The 21,311-nt window shown below is 40.5% G+C and overlaps 1 protein-coding gene across 1 annotated transcript in view; it reads right to left on the reverse strand.

Annotated features, from left to right (window-relative positions):
* DSCAM (DS cell adhesion molecule) overlaps positions 1 to 21,311 on the reverse strand; it is an 808,668-nt gene that overhangs the window by 72,376 nt on the left and 714,981 nt on the right. The window lies entirely within an intron of this gene.

The raw sequence follows: 21,311 nt of genomic DNA on the forward strand, positions 1-21,311 counted from the left end.
CTCCTTGGAAGGACAGCTATGACAAACCTAGACAGCATATTAGGAAGCAAAGATATCACTTTGCCGACAAAGGTCCATGTAGTCAAAGCTATGGTTTTTCCAGTAGGTGTGTATGGATGTGAGTGTTAGACCATAAAGAAGGCTGAACACCAAAGAATTAATGCTTTCAAATTGTGGTGCTGGAGAAGACTCTTGAGAGTCCCTTGGACAGCAAGGAGCTCAAGCCTGTCAATCCTAAAGGAAATCAACCCTGAATATTCATTGGAAGGACTGATGCTGAAGTTGGAACTCCAATACTTTGGCCACCTGATGTGAAGAGTTGACTTATTGGAAAGGACTCTGATGCGGGAAGAATTGAAGGCAAAAGGAAATTGGGGCAACAGAAAATGAGAGGATTAGACAGCATCATCGACTCAATGGACATGAGTCTCAGCACAATCCAGGAGATGGTGAAGGACAGAGCAGCCTGGCATGCTGCAGTCCATGGGGTCGGAAAGAGTCAGACATGACTTAGCAGCTGAACAACAAGGAGCATTTAACCCTTTAAATATGGGTCATGACACATCTGTTTTCAGCTGGGATGGAACATCAAGAACAAGATGGATCACCCTACCTGAGACAACCAAAGAACACACAAAATATGTGGAACGACAGTTTCAAAGGCATTGCACATCAGGTGATGAAGAACAGTGATTCCTTCCCTGAAACATGGGAAATAAATGAGGTGAAGCCTGCAGTTGCAGGGTTGTTACACTTCTGTGAGAGTTTCCAGGTCACAGCACTGAGAAGGGAATCCAGGAGAAGACCAGCATTTTCCCTGAGTCGAGGAGACAGCTGAGAGCCTGGGAAGGGGCTGGAGCACACAGGAAGGAGTACTATGAAAAAACTGCGTGGAGAATTTGGGGAAGGTCGGTCTTGGATCTTAGCTGAGCAGATGTGTGCATGTGGGAAAGCTCTCTGAGGCCAAGGAAAGAACCACTCAGAAGGATTGGAGGTAGTGCTCAGCTTTCACACAAGGCTAGAAATAGTGCCTGTTCCCACCAACCAGACAGGAAGCCCTCAGGGTCATGGGCCATTGGATATTGTGCATAGGGTCTTGATGGTGGGGGATAATTAGCCCTAGATCGAACCGTGTTCTTGTGTGGCCTATCTGCATGCATGCTAAGTCATTTCAGTGTTGTCCGACTCTGCGACCCGATGGACTGTAGCTTGCCAGGCTCCTCTGTCCATGGGATTCTCCAGGCAAGAATACTGGAGTGAGTTGCCATGCTCTCCTCCAGGGGATCTTCCAATCTAGGGGTGGAATCTGCGTCTCTTATGTCTCCTGTACTGGGACGTGGGTTCATAACCACTGGGTGCCACCTGGGAAGCTATTGCTTAACAGTTATTAAACTCAAGATTCATAAAGATCAAACCATCACCAAATAACTGAACTGCATCCAAGGACAAAAGTCAAAAAGGCCTATACTTTTTATAGGAATAAAAATATCCAATAAGGTAAAAGACATAATATTTGGCATCCAATAAAAGTTTTCTAGATATGAATAACCCAACTATGTAGCAACTAATGAACACATAAAGAAAATGTATTGCACCATAAAATGGAGGATTATTCAACAATAGAAAGAAATGAAGCACTGATACATGCTTAACTTCCATAAATCATGGAAACACTGTACCAAGTGAAAGAAGTCAATCACAATAAACTATTTATCTGATCATTATGCTTAGATTATCATATTAGGCTATGCCATATTAGATTAATATGATTATCATATGAGGTTAATATGATTACCTTGTATGAAATGTTCAGAATAGGCAAATCCATAGTAACAGAAAGTAGATTAATGGTTTCCCAGGGCGGGATAGAAGAGGGGAAGAATGGGGATAGATTAATATTGGGTATGGGTTATTTGGGGGATGATGAATGTTCTAAAATCAGATAGTAATAGGGGCTGTACAATTCTCTAAATATTCTAAAAGTCACTGAATTGTATACTATAAAAGCATGGATTTCATGGTATGTGAACTATAACCAAAGCAAAAAAACCTGTTAAAATGGATGGACCTAGAGATGATCATACTAAGTCAGAAAGTGAAAGACAGATATTATATGATATCAGAATCACAGACGTAGAGAACAGACTTGGGGTTACCAAGGCGACAGAGGGTAGGGGAGGGGTGGATTGGGAGTTTGGGATTAGCAGATGCAAACTGGTATATACAGCATGGGAAAACAACAAGGTGCTACTGTATAACACAGGGGACTGTATTCAATAGCCTGTGATAAGCCGTGATGGAAAAGATATGAAAAAAAACCTATATTCATGATTGAATCAATGCCGTGCAGCAGAAATTAACACATTCTACTTCGATAAAATAAATTATAAAAAAAAACTGTTATAAAAATTCCAAAAATGCAAAGAAACAACAAAAAGCAAGACTCATACAGACAATATAATATAATCAATCAAAACTGACCTATAATTGACAAAGATTTTACAGACAAGGGCATTAAAACTGTTATAATTGTATTACAGTTGCATTATAACTATAGATATTAAAAGCCTAAACATATACATGAATGATATAAAAAGATCAAAATCAAACTTGAGATGAAATTATGTGACAAGAATTATATACTGGATTAGATTAATAGTAGATTTGATCTTGCAGGAAAAAAAGGGTTAGCAAACTTAAAGTTATATTACTAGATGAAGCACAGAGATAAAAGAGAATACAAAATTTAACACAGCTTTAATGAGCTATGGAGCAACATCAAGCAGCTTAACATATATGTAGTTGGAACCACTGAAGGAGGCAGGACAGAAAAAAAGTGTTTGAAGAAATACTGGTTAAAATTTTTTTTGCAATTTGATGAAAACCATAAGCCCAGAAAGCCAAAAATCTAAATAAAATCCAGCCACAAAATATGAACAAAACCATGCCAAGGCACATCATAATCTAATTAAGAAGACAGTCTTAAACGAGCTAGAGAAAAAACATGTTAGATACATTAAGAACAAAGATAAGGATGTCAGATCTCTTATATGTGGAATCTGAAGAGGAATGACACATATAAAGTTTCGTCCCTGTTTCATCTATTAATATATCTTATTTATAAAGCAGAAACAGACTCACAGACTTAGAGAATGACTTTATGGTTGCTGGGGGTGAGGGAGGGGGGAGGATGGGGGGAGGGACTAGTTAGGGAATTTGGGATCCACATGTACACACTGCTATATTTAAAATGGACAGCCACAAGGCCTACTGTATAGCACAGGGAACTCTGCTTAATGTTACGTGGCAGCCTGGATGGGAGGGAGTTGGAGGAGAACGTATACTGTACATGTATGGCTGAGCTGCCCTGCTGTGCCCCTGAAACTATCACGACATTGTTAATTGGCTATGAAAGTGAAAGTGATGTCTCTCAGTCATGTCTGACTCTTTGGACTGCACGGACTGCAGCCTACCACGCTCCTCCCTCCATGGGATTTTCCAGGCAAGAGTACTGGAGTGGGTTGCCATTTCCTTCTCCAGAGGATCTTCCCGACCCAGGGATTGAACCCAGGTCTTCTGCATTGTAGGCAGACACTTTACCGTCTGAGCTACCAGGGAAGTAATTGGCTATAGTCCAATATACAATAAAAAGCTAAAAAAAGGAAGGATGTCAGCGAGTCTTGTCAAAAACAATTTTAGTCTGATTATCTTCCCTAAAGTCATATATTGAAAGCACACTCTTCCAGGACATGGAAGCAACCTAAATGTCTATCAACAGAGGAATGGATAAAAAAATGTGGTACATATATATATCATAGAATACTCCTTGGCCATAAGAAAGCAGAAAATAATGCCATTTTAGAGCAATATGGATGGACCTAATGACTGTCATGTTGAGTGAAGTAAGTCAGACACAGAAAGACAAGTATATGATACTGCTTATATGTAGAATCTTACAAAAGAGTAAAAACAAATTTATTTACAAAACAGAAGTACAGTCACAAATGTAGAAAACAAACTTATGACTACAGGGGGAAATAAATTGAGAGATTGGGACTGACATACACACAGTATTATATATAAAATAGATAACTAATAAGAACCTACTGTGGAGCACAGGGAATTCTACTTAATACTCTGCACTGCACTATCTGGGGAAAATCTAAAGAATGAGTGGATATATGTGTTGATATATGTATAACTGATTCACTTTTCTGATTCATACACCTAAAACTGGCACAACATTATAAACCAAATATACTCCAATAAAGTTTTTTAAAAAGATAAACAAGTACTAGGGATGTAATATACAACATGATAAGTAAAATTAACACTTTTGTATGATATATTATGAAAATTAAGAGAGTAAATCCTAAGAATTCTCATCACAAGGAAATTTTTTTTCTATTTCTTTAATTTTATATCTATATGAGATGATAGAGGTTCACTAAACTTACTGTAGTAATTATTTCGTGATATGTGTAAGTCAAATCAGTATGTTGTAAGCCTTAAACTTACACAGTGTGGTATGTCAATGATATTTCAAGAAAATTGGAAGAAAAAAATGAAAAAAGATAACAATGTAGTGTGGGGTTCAGAAAACATATAAAAGTGAAGTGTATGCGAACAACTGCTCAAATGTTAGGAAGGGAGAAAGATGGAAGCATACTATTGTAAGGTTCTCAAACTATCAGTAAAGTGCTTAATATCACTTGAAAGTAGAATGTAGAAAGTTAAAGGAAAGTGAAAGTCTCTCAGTCATGTCCAACTCTTTGCTACCCCATGGACTATACAGTTCATGGAATTCTCCAGGCCAGAATACTGGAGTGGGTAGCCATTCCCTTCTCCAGGGGATCTCCTCAACCCAGGGATTGAACCCAGGTTTCCCGCATTACAGGTGGATTCTTTACCATCTGAGGAGTGTGCATTAATTCCAAAGAAGACATTAAAGCTACAAAATAAGAGTACAGTGAAAACAATGAGCCAACAAAAAATAAAATGGAATTATAAAAAATATCCAGTTTTTCCAAAGAAGGCCAAAAAAGAATAAAAGGGAAACAAATAGGAAAATAAAAATACATGTAAATCCATGGCTGATTCATGTCAAAGTATGACAAAAACCACTACAATATTGTAAAGTAATTAGCCTCCAACTAATAAAAATAAATGGAAAAAAAAAGAAAAGAAAATTGTAGCAAGATTGTAGGTTTAAACCTGTGTCCATATAACTCTAATTATATTAAGTGTTAATGCTCTAAAATCCTAATTAAAGGGAAAGATTTTGAGGCTGGACATAAAAGCACTATCTAACTACATGCCACCAAGAAGAAATGTTTTTCAAACATAAAAATACAGTTAGGTTAAAAATAAATGGATAGAAAAGCTATTCCAGGCTGTATTTTTTTTTTTCTCTTTAGTCGGTAAGTCACACCTGACTTTTTGCAACCCCATGGACTGTAGCCCACTAGGCTCCTCTGTCCATGGGATTACCCAGGCAAGAAAGCTGGAGTAGGTTGCCATTTCCTTCTCCATCTCAGGCTAACATCAAAAAAAGTTGGAGTGTTTTTTTAACATCAAAGATGAAATAGATTTATGAGCAGAAAATATTACCAGTGATAAAGAAAGTAATTTTATAGTGATAAAGGGATCAATTAATCAAAAGAACATAGAAATCTTAAACATCTATGAATTTAATTACAAAGCAGCAGTCCAGACGTAGACCAATACAGAACTTGGCACTGAGACACGAGGTGCTGCTGTCACAAACACATAAACATGTGCAGGTGGCTTTGAGCTGGGTAGAGTCTGGAAGAATTTTGAGGGTGACGCTAGAACAAGTTGAGATTGCCATGAAGCAAGTGGTAAGGGTGATTCTGATGAAAGCTCAGAAAGAAAAGAGGAGACCTGGAAGGAAAGCCTCAATCTTCTCAGAGAATATGCAGTAAATAATCGTGAACAGGAGGCTGTTAGAAATGGGGATGGTAAAACAGATCACCAGCCCAGGTTGGATGCATGAGACAAGTGCTCAGGCCTGGTGCACTGGTAAGACCCAGAGGGATGGGGTGGAGAGGGAGGTGGGAGGGGGGACCGGGATGCGGAATACATGTAAATCCATGGCTAATTCATTTCAATGTATGACAAAAACCACTGCAATGTTGTAAAGTAATTAGCCTCCAACTAATAAAAATAAATGGAAAAAAAAAAAGAAATGGGGATGGTAAAGGCCACTTCAGTGAGGTCTTGGATGGATATCAGGAACATGCTGGACAATGGAGAAAAAGCAATCCTTGTTACAAAGTGGCAAAGAAGCTGGCTGAACTGTGGTCTGCGGGTGAGGGAGCTGGATGTCTAGCCAAAGATATTTCTAAACGAAGTATTGGTTCCTACTGACAGTGGTAGGAAAACTGAGAAGACAGACATAAATTGAGAAAGGAATTGTGAAGCAAAAAGGAACTAGGACTTAAAGATTTGGAAAATTCTTAGCCTAACCATATTGCAAGGAAACTGAGGTACAGAATAAGTGACTCACTGAGGTCACAATGCCAGACAAGGGTGAGCAGAGTTCAGTACTTCTGATCAAAGTGCAATGCTGTTCTTCCCACTCCGTGCTGCCAATTACAAGCAAGCCAACATATGAAGGGTTTACTTTTACCCTTGTGAGCTGTTAAGTAAACCTTATGTAGGTCAGGAGGCTGCATAAGCTGCAGTCCCAGCTCTGCAGTCCAACATGGGACACGGATGCTTGCCACTTTCGTTTTGTTGTTTAGTCACTAAGTTGTGTCTGACACTTTTGTGATCCCATGGACTGTAGCCCGCCAGGCTCCTCTGTCCATGGGATTCTCCAGGCAAGAATACTGGAGTGGGTTGTCATTTACTTCTCCAGGGGGTCTTCCCAACCCAGGGATCCAACCCAAGTCTCCTGCATTGCAGGCAGAATCTTTACAACTGAGTCAACAGTATACCTCGTAATTGTCATAAAAGCCATGCTCCCTCAATAAAAAGTAGTGTCAGAGAATTTCCCATTGTCAACTATTTGACATACAGGTACCTTGTGTCAGAGGAGTAAAGGAGACTATGGGTCTCTTGCAGAGTGTTCAGAGGTGCTTGCACACTAGGGTGCACGTGAGGATCTGTGCTCTACTTGCCCCTTTATCCACCCCCCCACCCCCCCCCCCCACACACACACCAGCCTAATTCCTCTTTAGAAAATCATGGGAAAAAAATGAATCCCTCTAGAAATTCGGAGGGAATTTGGCTTGTTTCCTGGAAAACCGAAGAGATGATCCCCAAACTCTATATGCTTGTGTTCTGCAATGTGTGAAGGCCATGCTGTTGCCAAATTAATTATAGGAAGCTTACGATGTGCAAATCCTAACAATTGCTTCTATTGAACACTAAGCATCAACAGAGCATTAAAATATATTTACAAAATCTTCTGTGAAGAGTACATAGTCTTCAGTTAAAACTCAATCACTCTCCTGTCTATAACGTACAATTGGTCCTTATTTACTGAATTTTTACCTGAAACATGAGCTATAGCTAAACATGAGGCTAAAATCAATGATAAAAATATGATTTCATATGTAACAATATTTGTTGCACCATTTACATAGATGATTAGCTAAAAGTTGAAGCAAAGAAGGTTTATGCATAAAAACTTCCCCCAGTTGGAATGCAGAGAGGCAATGGCAACCCACTCCAGTACTCTTGCCTGGAAAATCCCATGGACAGAGGAGCCTGGTAGGCTGCAGTCCATGGGGTCGCTAGGAGTCAGACATGACTGAGCGACTTAGCAGCAGCAGCAGCAGTTGGAATGACTTTTCTCTATAGATTAGGATGGAAAACAAGAGTCAAGCTACTTTGGGGTTCCTGCTGGTTATTTGGGAAAATTGTTTACATAGACGCTGCCACTATGCGGCCCTGATGACTTCCATAATTGGGCACAACTTTTTTGGTCTCAGTAGAAGGGCAAGCAGAAAATTGATTGAACAATTTAAACAATTGAAGAGTCAATTCATTCTTTGTGTGTGTGTGTGTGTGTGTGTGTGTATAATGTAACTGGATATTAAATGTAACATTTCTTGTTTTCATGAAGTTTCAGCAACATCCTTAAGAGGTGAGAATAGTTCCAAAGACACCAGTACTTTCTTGCCTTACAAAAATGTGAGACCACCCCCCCCCCCCCAGGGCTTTCTGATTCTAATGTTTTGATGGTCATTTACCTCTGAGTCCCATAAGAGGCTGGGTCAAGAATAGGATATTTTTGCTGACAGATGTCTGTGTGCATTCCCACCTCTGAATTGCAGAGGCTTGTGAGCTCACCTTAGAGACTGGTGAGTCACCCCTGAGAAGGTTAAATGCTCGCTCAGCTCACAGGAGAGAAGGCTGTGTTGGAACTAGCTGTCATTTGCAGGTTGTTGGTTAAGGATGCTCACATATGGCCCCTTAGAGGGAAGCAAGGCAGACATCTCCAGAGAGATGCTCATAGGTGTGAGATGTCTCCAATAAAGAGGTATCCTGAAAATTATATGATGTTTGTCTTAAACAGCATTATTTATCCATTGTTGTTTTTTAGTCTCTCAGTAATGTCTGACTCTTTGCAACTCCACAGAATGTAGCCTGTCAGGCTCTTCCGTCCATGGGGATTTCTAGGCAAGAATACTGGAGGGGATTCATTTTCCTTCTCCAGGGGATCTTCCCAACCCAGGGATCGAAACTGCATCTCCTGCAAGTCTGCTGCATTGCAGGTAGATTCTTTACAGCTGAGTCACTGGGTAAACCCTTTACTTATCCATCTTGTTCTTGTTAGTCTTTCAATCATATCCAACTCTTAGAGACCCCATGGACTATAGCCCACCAGGCTCCTCTGTACATGGATTCTTTAGGCAAAAATACTGGAGTGGGTTGCCATTTCCTTCTCCATGGGACAAGGGTTACTTGTCCATGAAAGTGAAAGTGAAAGTCACTCAATAGTGTCCAACTCTTTTCAACCCCATGAACTGTAGTCCATGGAATCCTCTAGACCAGAATATTGGAGTGGGTGGCCTTTCCCTTCTCCAGGGGATCTTCCCAACCCAGAGTTTGAACCCAAGTCTCCTGCATTGCAGGCGGATTCTTTACCAGCTGAACCACAGGGAAGCCCAAGAATACTGGAGTGGGTAGCCTACCCTTTCTCAGTGGATCTTCCCAGCTAGATGGTGCATAATTCAACCATTGCTAACGTATTCAAGAGGTGGCAACAGGTAAGAGAAAAAGAGCTATATGGGAAAAAGATTAATTAGAAGTTCATTCACGGTAGTGAGGCTAATCTATTTGTTTAAATCCTTTCCCATAAGGCTCAGCCAAAAATGATTGTTCGGATAAAAAGGGAAGACGACTATTACTTCTTATGAAATATTTTCCTTAACATTCTACGTAGTTTATAATAATATTGATTCTATTACCATTTCCTTAATTTTGTTTTTATTGGATGCCAGATTTTCCAACATGAGGATTAAATCATGTTTAAGCTGACTTGCTAATTTCTACCTTTATTCCGTTATATGATGCTACCGCCTAAATACTGGGAATGTTCAGTGAGAAGGATTGATTTCATCTCCACATTTTTCCTGATACTTCAACCAGGCTAATCTTTCACAGATTTTGAAGCATTAAGTGAACATGGAGGGATAGAATAGAAAATAGAAGAGAAAAGACCATAGTAGGGTTTCACTCTTCTTGGGAAGCAAGACAGGAAATTGCACCATAAGGAAACACAGACTCCCAGTGTAGCTTCTTAGGGATGAATGAATCAAATCTGGCAAAAAGAGAAATTGCGGGGAGGGGAGAAAGACTTTGCTCTATGTTTAAATATCTAACTATTTAATTTTCTTTCTGGTAAATCTTTAACTCTCTAGTGTCATCATTTTCAGGTAGGACAGAGATATTAACCATTCTAGAAGATTTGATTATTCCCCAAAATAAAACATGAATTAATCCTGAGCAGATGGCTGTAATTGGGCTAAACATTTGTTTTAAGGGAAGAGTAGTATTACGTTATGACCTGTAGATATACAAAACCAATCAACATTCAGAAAGCTCTGATGCCTGGTATATGACTCGTATAGGCTTGGTTCTTCACATGAAGTTCTGTCTCACAGCTCATTTTTGTTTTTAAACTTTTTATTTTGTATTGGGATATGGATGTGAGAGTTGGACTGTGAAGAAAGCTGAGCACCAAAGAATTGATGCTTTTGAACTGTGGTGTTGGAGAAGACTCTTGAGAGTCCCTTGGACTGCAAGGAGATCCAACCAGTCCCTCCTAAAGGAGATCAGTCCTGGGTGTTCATTGGAAGGACTGATGCTGAAGCTGAAACTGTAAAATACTTTGGCCACCTCATGCGAAGAGTTGACTCATTGGGAAAGACCCTGATGCTGGGAGGGATTGGGGGCAGGAGGAGAAGGGAACGACAGAGGATGAGATGGCTGGATGGCATCACCGACTCGATGGACATATGTTTGAGTAAACTCTGGGAGTTTGTGATGGACAGGGAGGCCTGCCGTGCTGCGATTCATGGGGTCGCAAAGAGTCGGACACGACTGAGCGACTGAACTGAACTGAACTGAATGGCCTATTAACAGTGTTGTGATGGTTTTAGGCGAACAGCAAAGGGACTCAGCTAAATGTATACATGTATCCATTCTCCCCAAACTCTCTCCCATCCAGGCTGCCATATTACACTGAGAAGAGATCCATGTGCTACATAGTAGGTTCTTTTGGTTATACACTGTAAATATAGCAGCCTGCAACTCATTTTTAACTGTGGTCTATGCCAGCATGATAGAGCAGACAGAGCATCTGTAGATTGGGCTGGCCAATTATTCCAAGCCCATCATAAATTCCTGTTAGCTATTGAGAAACAAAAAATCTGTTTCCTCATCTAAAAACTATTTAAACATGCTGATTATATCAGAAACCATTTAACCTGATGTTGATTACTAGGTAATCAGTCTCCATTGAAATCCTTGAAGTGACAGCAAAGTTATTTATTTCTTAGTCCATGAGAAATGGTTAAATAAGAAGAGCAGGGTTCTTCTCTTTAGCTGGTGTCATGTAGCAAGGGCAATCTATAGCTTTCTTGAGGGAAGACTTTGATATTATTTTGGGACCCACACTTAAATTATAACACGTGCAAGTATTTTATCTACTGAGCTGTTGCAGATATAGTGCTTATAAATGGAATGTTCATGGGTTTTTGCTGTGGGAGGTGGGCTGCTATGCCACCACTACTGCATTGCTAGTACGGAGGCTGTTGTTGCTGTTGTTTGGTCGTTAAGTCATGTCCAACACTTTTGTGATCCCATGGACTGTAGCTCACCAGGCTCCTCTGGCAAGAATACTGGTGTGGCCTCCCAGAATATTGGAAATAAAAGCACAAATAAACAAATGGACCTAATTAAACTTAAAAGTGTTTGCACAACAAAGGAAACTATAAGCAAGGTGAAAAGACAGCCTTCAGAATGGGAGAAAATAATAGCAAACGAAGCAACAGACAAAGGATTAATCTCAAGAATATATAAGCAACTCCTGCAGCTCAATTCCAGAAAAATAAATGACCCAATCAAAAAAAGGGGCCAAAGAACTAAACAGACAATTCTCCAAAGAAAACATACAGATGGCTAACAAACACATGAAAAGATGCTCAACATCACTCATTATCAGAGAAATGCAAATCAAAATCACAATGAGGTACCACTACATGCCAGTCAGGATGACTGCTATCCAAAAGTCTATGAGCAATAAATGCTGGAGAGGGTGTGGAGAAAAGGGAACCTCTTACACTGTTGGTGGGAATGCAAACTACTACAGCCACTATGGAGAACAGTGTGGAGATTCCTTAAAAAAAAACTGGAAATAGAACTGCCATATGACCCAGCAAGCCCACTCCTGGGCATACACACTGAGGAAAGCAGATCTGAAAGAGACACGTGCACCCCAATGTTCATCGGAGCACTATTTATAACAGCCAGGACATGGAAGCAACCTAGATGCCCATCAGCAGACGAATGGATAAGAAAGCTGTGGTACATATACACAATGGAATATTACTCGGCCATTAAAAAGAATACATTTGAATCAGTTCTAATGAGATGGATGAAACTGGAGCCCATTATACAGAGTGAAGTAAGCCAGAAAGATAAAGACCAATACAGTATACTAACACATATATATGGAATTTTAAAAGATGGTAACGATAACCCTATATGCAGGACAGAAAAAGAGACACAGATATACAGAACAGACTTTTGGACTCTGTGGGAGAAGGTGAGGGTGGGATGATCTGAGAGAACAGCATTGAAACATGTATATTATCAAGTGTGAAACAGATTGCCAGCCCAGGTTGGATGCATGAGACAAGTGCTCAGGGCTGGTGCACTGGGAAGACCCAGAGGGATGGGATAGGGGGGATCAGGATGGGGAACACATGTAAATCCATGGCTGATTCATGTCAATGTATGGCAAAAACCACTACAATATTGTAAAGTAATTAGCCTCCAACTAATAAAAATAAATGGAAAAAAAAAAAGAATACTGGTGTGGGGATCTGCCCAACCCAGGGATTGAACCCGTGTCTCCAGCATTGTAGGTGGACTCTTTACCTCTGAGCCACCAGAAAAGACCATATAGAGGCTGATATGTATGGAAATCTGTGATGAGGCTTGACTAGGTATAGGACACCTAGGGTCAGTCATATAAGCTTGCTGGACTACAGATCTCTTCTTTGGGCTGTGCAAATGCTCTTTATATCATGCCTAGGGATAATAAAAGCTCATCAATAGTTGTTGAGCTTGAATTCATAGACATTTATGGAGTTTTACTCCTTTGTTAGACTATAAGGGAAGCTTTCTAGGTGGCACTAGTGGTAAAAAACTCCCTTGCCAAAATAGACATAAGAGACACAGGTTCTATCCCTGGGTTGGGAAGATCCCCTGGAGGAGGGCATGGCAACCCACTTTTGCTTGAAGAATCCCATGGACAGAGAAGCCTGGCAGCTGTAGTTCATAGGGCCACAAAGAGTTGGACACAACTGAAGCAACTTAGCACACATCCACACAAGATAAGTTTGCTCCTCAAGGAACAAGTTATAATCATGGTATGGCAAATTGGAGGGTTAGTTAAAATATGGGATCTGACACACTCCTACTAAAATCTAGAAGTAAAATCATTTGAATTCCCTTCCAAAAATCACCCCTGTCATAGTCAAGGGCATGGGTTCATATTTATAAAATACCTAGGAAAATAAATGGGAACTTCATGCATTTGATTTAAAAATATATTCATAGCAAGTTTTTAGCTAGGCTTCTGACATATTTGCATCCCTAAAATTGTACCCAGGGTGGAAAATGCAGCAAAAATGTACCCAGAGTGGAAAATGCAGCTAATTCACTTTTGGACACCCAAGTCAGACAGCTCATATTTCCAGTGTTCAGCCTTTCTGTGTTATGGTTTTAGGTCTAGTGGGTAGAGTTATGCATTTCTGAGGAACCTGACAGTATCCTCCTCAAAAGAATGGGAAGGTTGCTTGGAAGGTTGGTCTTATCCTGGTGCTTCAATATCACCCCATGAAAAGCCTGGCAACAGTGTCTTACAGACCTATTTTCATTCCCAAATTATTCTTGTCTTGGGATGTGCTAAGTCACTTACTCATGTTCACTTCTTTGCATCCCCATGAATTTTAGCCTGCCAGGCTCCTCTGCCCATGGGATTTCACAGGCAAGAAGACTAGAATGAGTTGCTACTTCCTTCTCCATGTGAAAGCGAAAGTTGCTCAGTCATGTTCGACTCTTTGTGACCCCATGGACTGTATAGTCCAAGGAATTCTCCAGGCCAGAATACTGGAGTGGGTAGCCTTTCCCTTCTCCAGTGGATCTTCTCAACCCAGGGATGGAACCCAGGTCTCCCGCATTGCAAGTGGATTCATTACCAGCTAAGCCACATGCTGTTGTATTAATTTTCCTTTTGTGTCTCAGAAACTATTTAACTGGAAAATAAAATTAGCCACAATGAGCTACTTTAAATGCTCTTTAGTAATTTCTACAAAACTGGATGTTTACCCAATAATGGCTGAATCCATTTCCAAATCTTTTAAACTACTTAGCTCGATGGATGAACTTGTAAAGCCTCATGAAGCCTTCTTTAATCTCCTCAATCAGGTGTCATATTTGCCCTTTGTTTGGTGGTGGTGGCTTAGTCACTCAGTAGTGCCCAGCTCTTTGTGAGCCCATGGACTGTAGCCCGCCAGGCTGCTCTGTTCGTGGGATTTCCCAGGCAAGAATACTAGAGTGTGTTTCCATTTCCTTCTCCAGGGCGTCTTCCTGAAACAGGGATTAAACTCATGTCTTCTGCATTGCAGGCAGATTCTTCACTGCTTAACCACCAGGAAAGCCCTGCATACATCCCTTATGCTCCTTATCTTTATTGCCCTTTGGATTAGTCTCCATGTAATCTTTTTTTCTCATTTCCTTTCTGTGGTTTATTTCTAGTTTCATGTAGGTGTCGTCAGAAAAGATGCTTGAAATAATTTCTATACTCTTAAACTTGCTGAGGCTTGCTCTGTGCCCTAGCATGTGGCCAATCCTAGGGTACTCTTCGGATTATAGTTTTGCATGTTCTTATTGTCACTCTGCCATGGATGCTTCAGGCACTCTGAGACGGGCTTGTCTTTCCTATCCCTCCACTTATCTCCCAGGGATCCTAGGTCAGAGTACTGCGGTTTGGGGACCTTCTAAGCACTCATTGGAATCGACTGAGGAAGTTTCTTTTCTTAGTGACTTTAATAATGACCTAGAATTTATTTGACTACAACAGAAAAAAATGTGTAGAGAATGACTATAGAGTTGCAGACTGTTCAGATCAAATTATTCAGCAATTCTGATGGATATAAAAAGAATTCCACTTTAAAATTTTTCAATTAACTTTTTAATGAAACACTAATTCCATCAAAGAAATATGGTGCTTTAAAAAGCTTTAACATCTAATTATTAACCTCCTATTTTAAAAAATTGAATGCTCTGATTGTGCAGATAGAATGTTCACAGAAGTGATTAAAAAAAAACAAAAACCTCCCTCAAAGCGGAATAAACAAAACGATAGCTCTTTTAATTATAGGGCAATGACTCTTTCAGAGCATATAAATCTTTCTGTTAAGTGGCAAAGAAGTAGCCTGGATTACATAAAGAATAAATAGTTGGATCAATTTAAGATATGCCTGTTTTTAAAATTTCTATGTATAATACATTTGATCTGATTTTCATTTTATTTCACTATTTTTCTCTCTAGAAGAAGATAATATTTCACAAAGATCTTCCTAAAGAAATAGACTAAGATGATCAGTTCTCATTGAAGTAATAACACATTAAAGCTACTTGTTCTACATCAGCCAGTTTTGGTGGTTTCCTATGTACTTTACCAAGATCGCTTGATTGGCTATTATGTAAATGGCTATGGGCTACTTTTAAAAAAGAGTTCCAAACATAAACTATTTTAATTTTGGGGCTCCCATATATAAGCATTACTGTTACAATGTTTTGGAAGTGAATTACAGTTGATACCCAGAAAGGCAATAAAGGAAGTAGTCTCTCCATGCTATTGTTTAAAATCTGGGCATTGTCTCAATAACCAGACAGACATTACAGGATTCTTGTATTCCCCACTCTCTTTTTAACAAATCACCTCCATTTACTATAATTTTGGCTCATTGCTTCCCCATTGTCATACTATCTGCCATAAAAATTATCTCTCTGTAAAAGTGCTTTATTAACTTGATTGCTATCACCTATTCAACAAATGTTACACAAAAGAACTGGTTTAGGATTATGTAACTTTTCACATATGAGAAAGAAATTGTGAGAAGGGCTCTTCTCAGTGATACACAGAGGTACAAAATACAGTTTTGGGAAAGCATAGCCTTTATTAATTGAAGATTAAAAGCCATTTATTTCCTTAAATAGCAACCCATGTCTGTATCAGGCCAAGTCAAAAAGATGATCTGTTTTCAAAGCTGGAATCTTTCAAAAGCTCCAAAAGTTAGTTGATCAAAAAGGCATTTTCATCTGTGGCTACTCAGGTAGAGGTAAGAAGTAATGAGGAAGCTTACACCACCGTCTAGTCTGAATGAATTGTAGCTCACAGCCAGTATGTGTATTGGCAATTTATCTGCAAAATTGGGCAGGCAATCTTGTGAGACTGGGCTTGAAAAGCGAATTTGAGGGCTTGTTTCTGTACAGAAATTTCATTTGAATATATGCTTCTGTTTTCCTTTGTTCAATAAAGCACTAAATCAGGTTCAGGATTTTAAAGGTCAAGCTTTTGCCCAATCTTAACACATGTGTTGGGCTTCCCTCACAGCTCAGTTGGTAAAGAACCTGCCTGCAATGCAGGAGACCCAGGTTCGATTCCTGGGTCGGGAAGATCTGCTGGAGAAGGGACAGGCTTCCCACGCCAGTATTCTTGGGCTTCCCTTGAGGCTCAGCTGGTAAAGAATCTGCCTGCAATGCGGGAGACCTGGGAAGATCCTGCATTTTGATCAGTTAGAGAAACTGGACAACTTCACTTGACTGATGCCTGATATAACTGAAGGACAACTGATGGCGACTTTTTTTTTTTTAATTATATGGACTTACCAGAAATACTGAGTAGTTATTGGCTGGTTCATTGAGAATAGAAAGAACCAGATTATTGTTTATCTTTTTTAAAGCATCAGATTATAAAACATAACATGTTCTTCCCCTCACTCCTCAAAGACTTGGAGTCCAATAAATATATGTAAATTGCAGCATAAAAAGTTTAAAATTTAGAAAGTTTAAAAAAGTTTAAGGCAGAGTCAGAAAATATTTCATCAGAGCTGGCCATGAAATACTGAACTGGCAGCCCACCAGGCTCTGTCCACTGGATTCTCCAGGCAAGAATACTGGAGTGGGTTGCCATGCCCTTCTCTAGGGGATCTACCCGACCCAGGGATCGAACCTACATCTCTTATGTCTTTTGCATTAGGAGGTGGTTTCTTTACCACTAGCACCACCTGGGAAGCCCTGTGCTTCACAAATACATATGCAGTTAATCATGTGCCAGCAGGTCTTCATCACACTTTTGTGTGGCAGGCATGGATTAGACTCTATGCTGAAGCTGAAACTCCAATACTTTGGCCACCTGATGTGAAGAACTAACTCATTGGAAAAGACCGTGATGCTGTGAAAGATTGAAGGCAGGAGGAGAAGGGGACGACAGAGGATAAGATGGTTGGATGGCATCATTGACTCAATGGAACATGAGTCTGAGTAACCTCCGGGAGGCGTGCTGCAGTCCATGGGGTCATAAAGAATCAGACACGACTGAGCAACTGAACTGAACTGATGCTTTTGTGATTAATCAAATTTTACTCTAGCAATCAGTACCATAAGTACAATCATATGCCTGGGGAAAAAAAAAACTAGAAAAGTTCCCTTAAGACAGACCAACATCCAAGCATTTGAAAATCAGCTCTGGTTTTATAAAAATTTGGGGGAAGTATATTCTTGAGCTTGCTTAGAAAGACTTAAGTGTTTCATGTACTTAGCGTGTACACACACACAAAGAACATGACTGTGTACTCTTTGGGTGACTTCTGTGCATGCTAAATCACTTCAGTCGTGTCTGACTTTGTGATCCCGTGGACTATAACCCCGCCAGGCTCCTCCATCCATGGGATTCTCCAGGCAAGAATGCTTATATGTGGGTTTCATTTCCTACTCCAGGGGATCTTCCCTACCTAGGGATCAAACTCACATCTCCCATGTCTCCTGCATTGGCAGATGAGTTCTTTACCACTAGTGCCACCAGGAAGTCCAAGTGACTTCTGGCATCTCCATAATTTTCAGCTTTGCTATTATAGAAAATAAAGATGTTCAGCAGCAGGTCATGTAGCTGGAACTATGGAAGAAAGATTTCCATGTCAGTGATCCAAAAGTGCAGGCGTTCTGTCTAAATCCTTCTGGGATGGAAAGAATCCCAGAGTATTTAACACACTTTCCCTGCCTTATTAAGCAGAAACTTCATTATTCAATTTAACCTCTATTGGATGACTCATAGCCATCAACCAGAAGATTTAATTCAACATAGCATTTGCTGAATACCCACTATTTCAGCATAATACTGGGATTTCCAGGGTATAACAATGACTAACAGTGGTCCCTGTACCTAAGAAACTGACACAGTACTATGGGAGCCCAGGTATGCCCATCTAACAATGATGCCAGAGATTATGGTTATGCCAAAGAGAAGCTAAAAATCAGTTCTGGGGATGCTGAAGAGAAAGGGAGCCTACTTCTCTGGGGAAGGCAGTAAGCTGTCAGGGTGGAGAACCTGGGTCCGGGACTCAGACTCCCTCGGGCTGCAGCCCCTGTCTTAACCTTGCTAAGCTGTGTCCTGGGCAGGCTGCACAGTCTGCATGTGAGTACCAGTATGAAGAAGAGAATAATAACATCCCCTCTTGCATAAGGTCATCTTCGGAATGAACTGATGAAAAACAGTATTTTAAAAAATGTGGGCCATAGAAGCAATTTAGCAGATCTAGCAACCATTTTAAAAATAAGAGAAAAAGCCCCATAGAACAGAAAATACCAGAGAATATCACAGTGCATTGTGTGTAGTAAGTGAAGTGTTGTTTACAAGGCTTTGGTTTTGTGTGTGTGTGTGTGTGTGTGTGTGTGTGTGTACTGGAGTGTGATCATAAAGTATATTTCTGATTGTGAGTCATGAAGAAACAAGTTTGAAAACTATAGGCAGAGAGCATTTGGCACAATGAGCTTTCCAGGTGGCTCAGGGGTAAAGAATCTGCCTGCCCATGTCGGAGACATAAGAGATGTGGGTTTGACCCCTGGGTTGGGATGATCCCCTCGGAGGAGGGAATAGCAACCTACTCCAGTATTTTTGCCTGGAGAATCCCACTGACAGAGGAGCCTGGTGGGCTATAGCCCAGGGAGTCACCAAAGAGTCGGACATGACTGGGCAACTGAGCACACATTTAGCACATAGTAACTAGAATATGGGGCTTCCCTGGTAGCTCAGCTGGTAAAGAATCTGCCTGCAATGCAGGAGACCCCGGTTCAACTCCTGGGTCAGGAAGATATACTGGAGAAGGGATAGGCTACCCACTCCAGTATTCTTGGGCTTCCCTGGTGCTCAGATGGTAAAGAATCCACCTGCAATGCAGGAGACCTGGGATCGATCCCTGGGTTGGGAAGATGGCCTGGAGAAGAGAAAGGCCATCCACTCTGGTATTCTGGCCTGCAGAATTCCATGGACTGTATAGTCCATGGGGTCGCAAAGAGTCAGACATGACTGAGTGACTTTCACTCACTTTCACTGGTGGCCCAGTGGTAAAGAATCCGTCTGCCAATGTAGGACATGCAGTTTCCATCCCTGGGTCAGGGAGATCCCCTGGAGAAGGAAATGGCAACCAACTCCAGTGTTCCTGCCTGGAGAACCCCATGGACAGAGGAGCCTGGTGGGCTACAGTCCATGAGGCTGCAGAGAGTCAGACACGACTGACTTAGTGACTAAACGACAATAAAGCTGGAATATGGCAAGTGCTCTAAAATATTGGAATAAATAACGTGGCATTTAAGTTGAGCCTAAGAGTAAACATTTCACATGGGAAGATGAAAGGAGGTACGGTCTAGGGAGGGTTGTGGGCAGACACACACTTGCTACCTTGGTTTCAATGTTGCCTGGACCTGCTGGAAGTTATGTTTTTGTTTCCCAGAAGATTTGCTTAATTCTGAGGTGTGGGCTACATGGAGGAGAGTCAGCTGCTACAAGTCTCATTGGCTCATCCAGAAACATCTACTGAGCCTTATGACACATAGGAACTGGCTAGCAATATTATCTGAAACTGGAATAACTGAGGTGGATCACAGCTCATGGATATAATGTTTAGGCTTTCTGATTTTTAGTCTTCATTTATGAGAAGTTTCCCTGGAGGAGGAAATGGCAACCCACTTCAATATTCTTGCTTAAATAATCCCATGGACAGAGGAGCCAGGCAGGCTACAGCACAGGGGGATGCAAAGAATCAGATGTGACTGAGCAACGGAAAGTCTGGGCTATCTAATTTCACATTTCTACGTCCATCAGCTTAGCACTGCAAAATAGACAAATTCTACATCCTTGTGCTTCTGTAATATATAACCCTTCTCAGTCTGCTTTTAAATGGGGAAGTTTATTAGAGAGGAAGCCCAGGTTAGCTCCTTTCTACCTGGGACCTTATAAGGCTAGCTCACTTCTTCAGATTTCCATCACTTCTCATAGAGCATGAATTGATCATCCAAACCATTATATACTAAAATAAAAACCACGGTTCCAAAATGATATGGACGAATTCCTGAATCAAACGGACTTTGAGATTTTGCTCTGACTGGGGAGGTGGATGTCTCATGGCATCAACTAGCCCCCAACAATGAGGTTAATGTTTACCAAGCACCACTTTTAGGCAATCAGTCTTGAGACAAATTTACAGTGTCTTGTCTGGCAACACGCAGAGTTTCATATTCTGATGCCTTTTTACTAAGCTGACCGGAGAGAACACCATGAAACAAATGCCTATAATCAGACAAGGCATTTCACATATTAGGGGAAAGAGCCTGCGTCTTTTAACAAAGCCCTTCCACAAGGAAGGGGGATGAATCGAGGACCTTCAGAGAAAATTTACATCTGTTAAGGAGGTTAGCCAAGGGACTCTTATAAAGAAGATTAAATTACAGAGTATGCTGTGTCCTAATTTATCCTCCCATGTTCTACATTTGACTATGAAGTCATTTCAAAGAAAAAAAAAAAATCAGATACAGGAGCAGGGAAAATATACAGAACTAGGACTGCCCTCTTGTGTTTCTTTTGCTACATAGGCAGAAATGCAAAAGCCTCAGAAAATTGATAGCATCCAGTTTTCCGACTTAAAATTAAATTGCAGAAACTAAAGATAGGGAAGAAAATTCCCTCTTCTAGTAATTTATAGTTTCTTATTCACTCCATGGGAAAGCACAGACTAGTAGATGGAATTTTTCAATTCTTCCCCTCTGAAGAGACTTGCATGAGTCCTCTCTGATCTTTCCTTGGAATGGTATTATTTTAAAAATAGGTCTCATATGAGAAATCTCTGCAGCTCACACTCAATTTTGCTGTCAACCTAAAACTGCTCTAAAAAATAAAGTCTGTTAAAAATAGACCTCATGGTCTTAAATGATGTTTGAAATAGATGAGTAGCAGTGAGGCTCTAGAGATGGAAGAAAACTGATTC

This window comes from Odocoileus virginianus, chromosome 4, assembly GCF_023699985.2.
Source record: "Odocoileus virginianus isolate 20LAN1187 ecotype Illinois chromosome 4, Ovbor_1.2, whole genome shotgun sequence".
NCBI classification, from domain to species: Eukaryota; Metazoa; Chordata; class Mammalia; order Artiodactyla; family Cervidae; genus Odocoileus; species Odocoileus virginianus.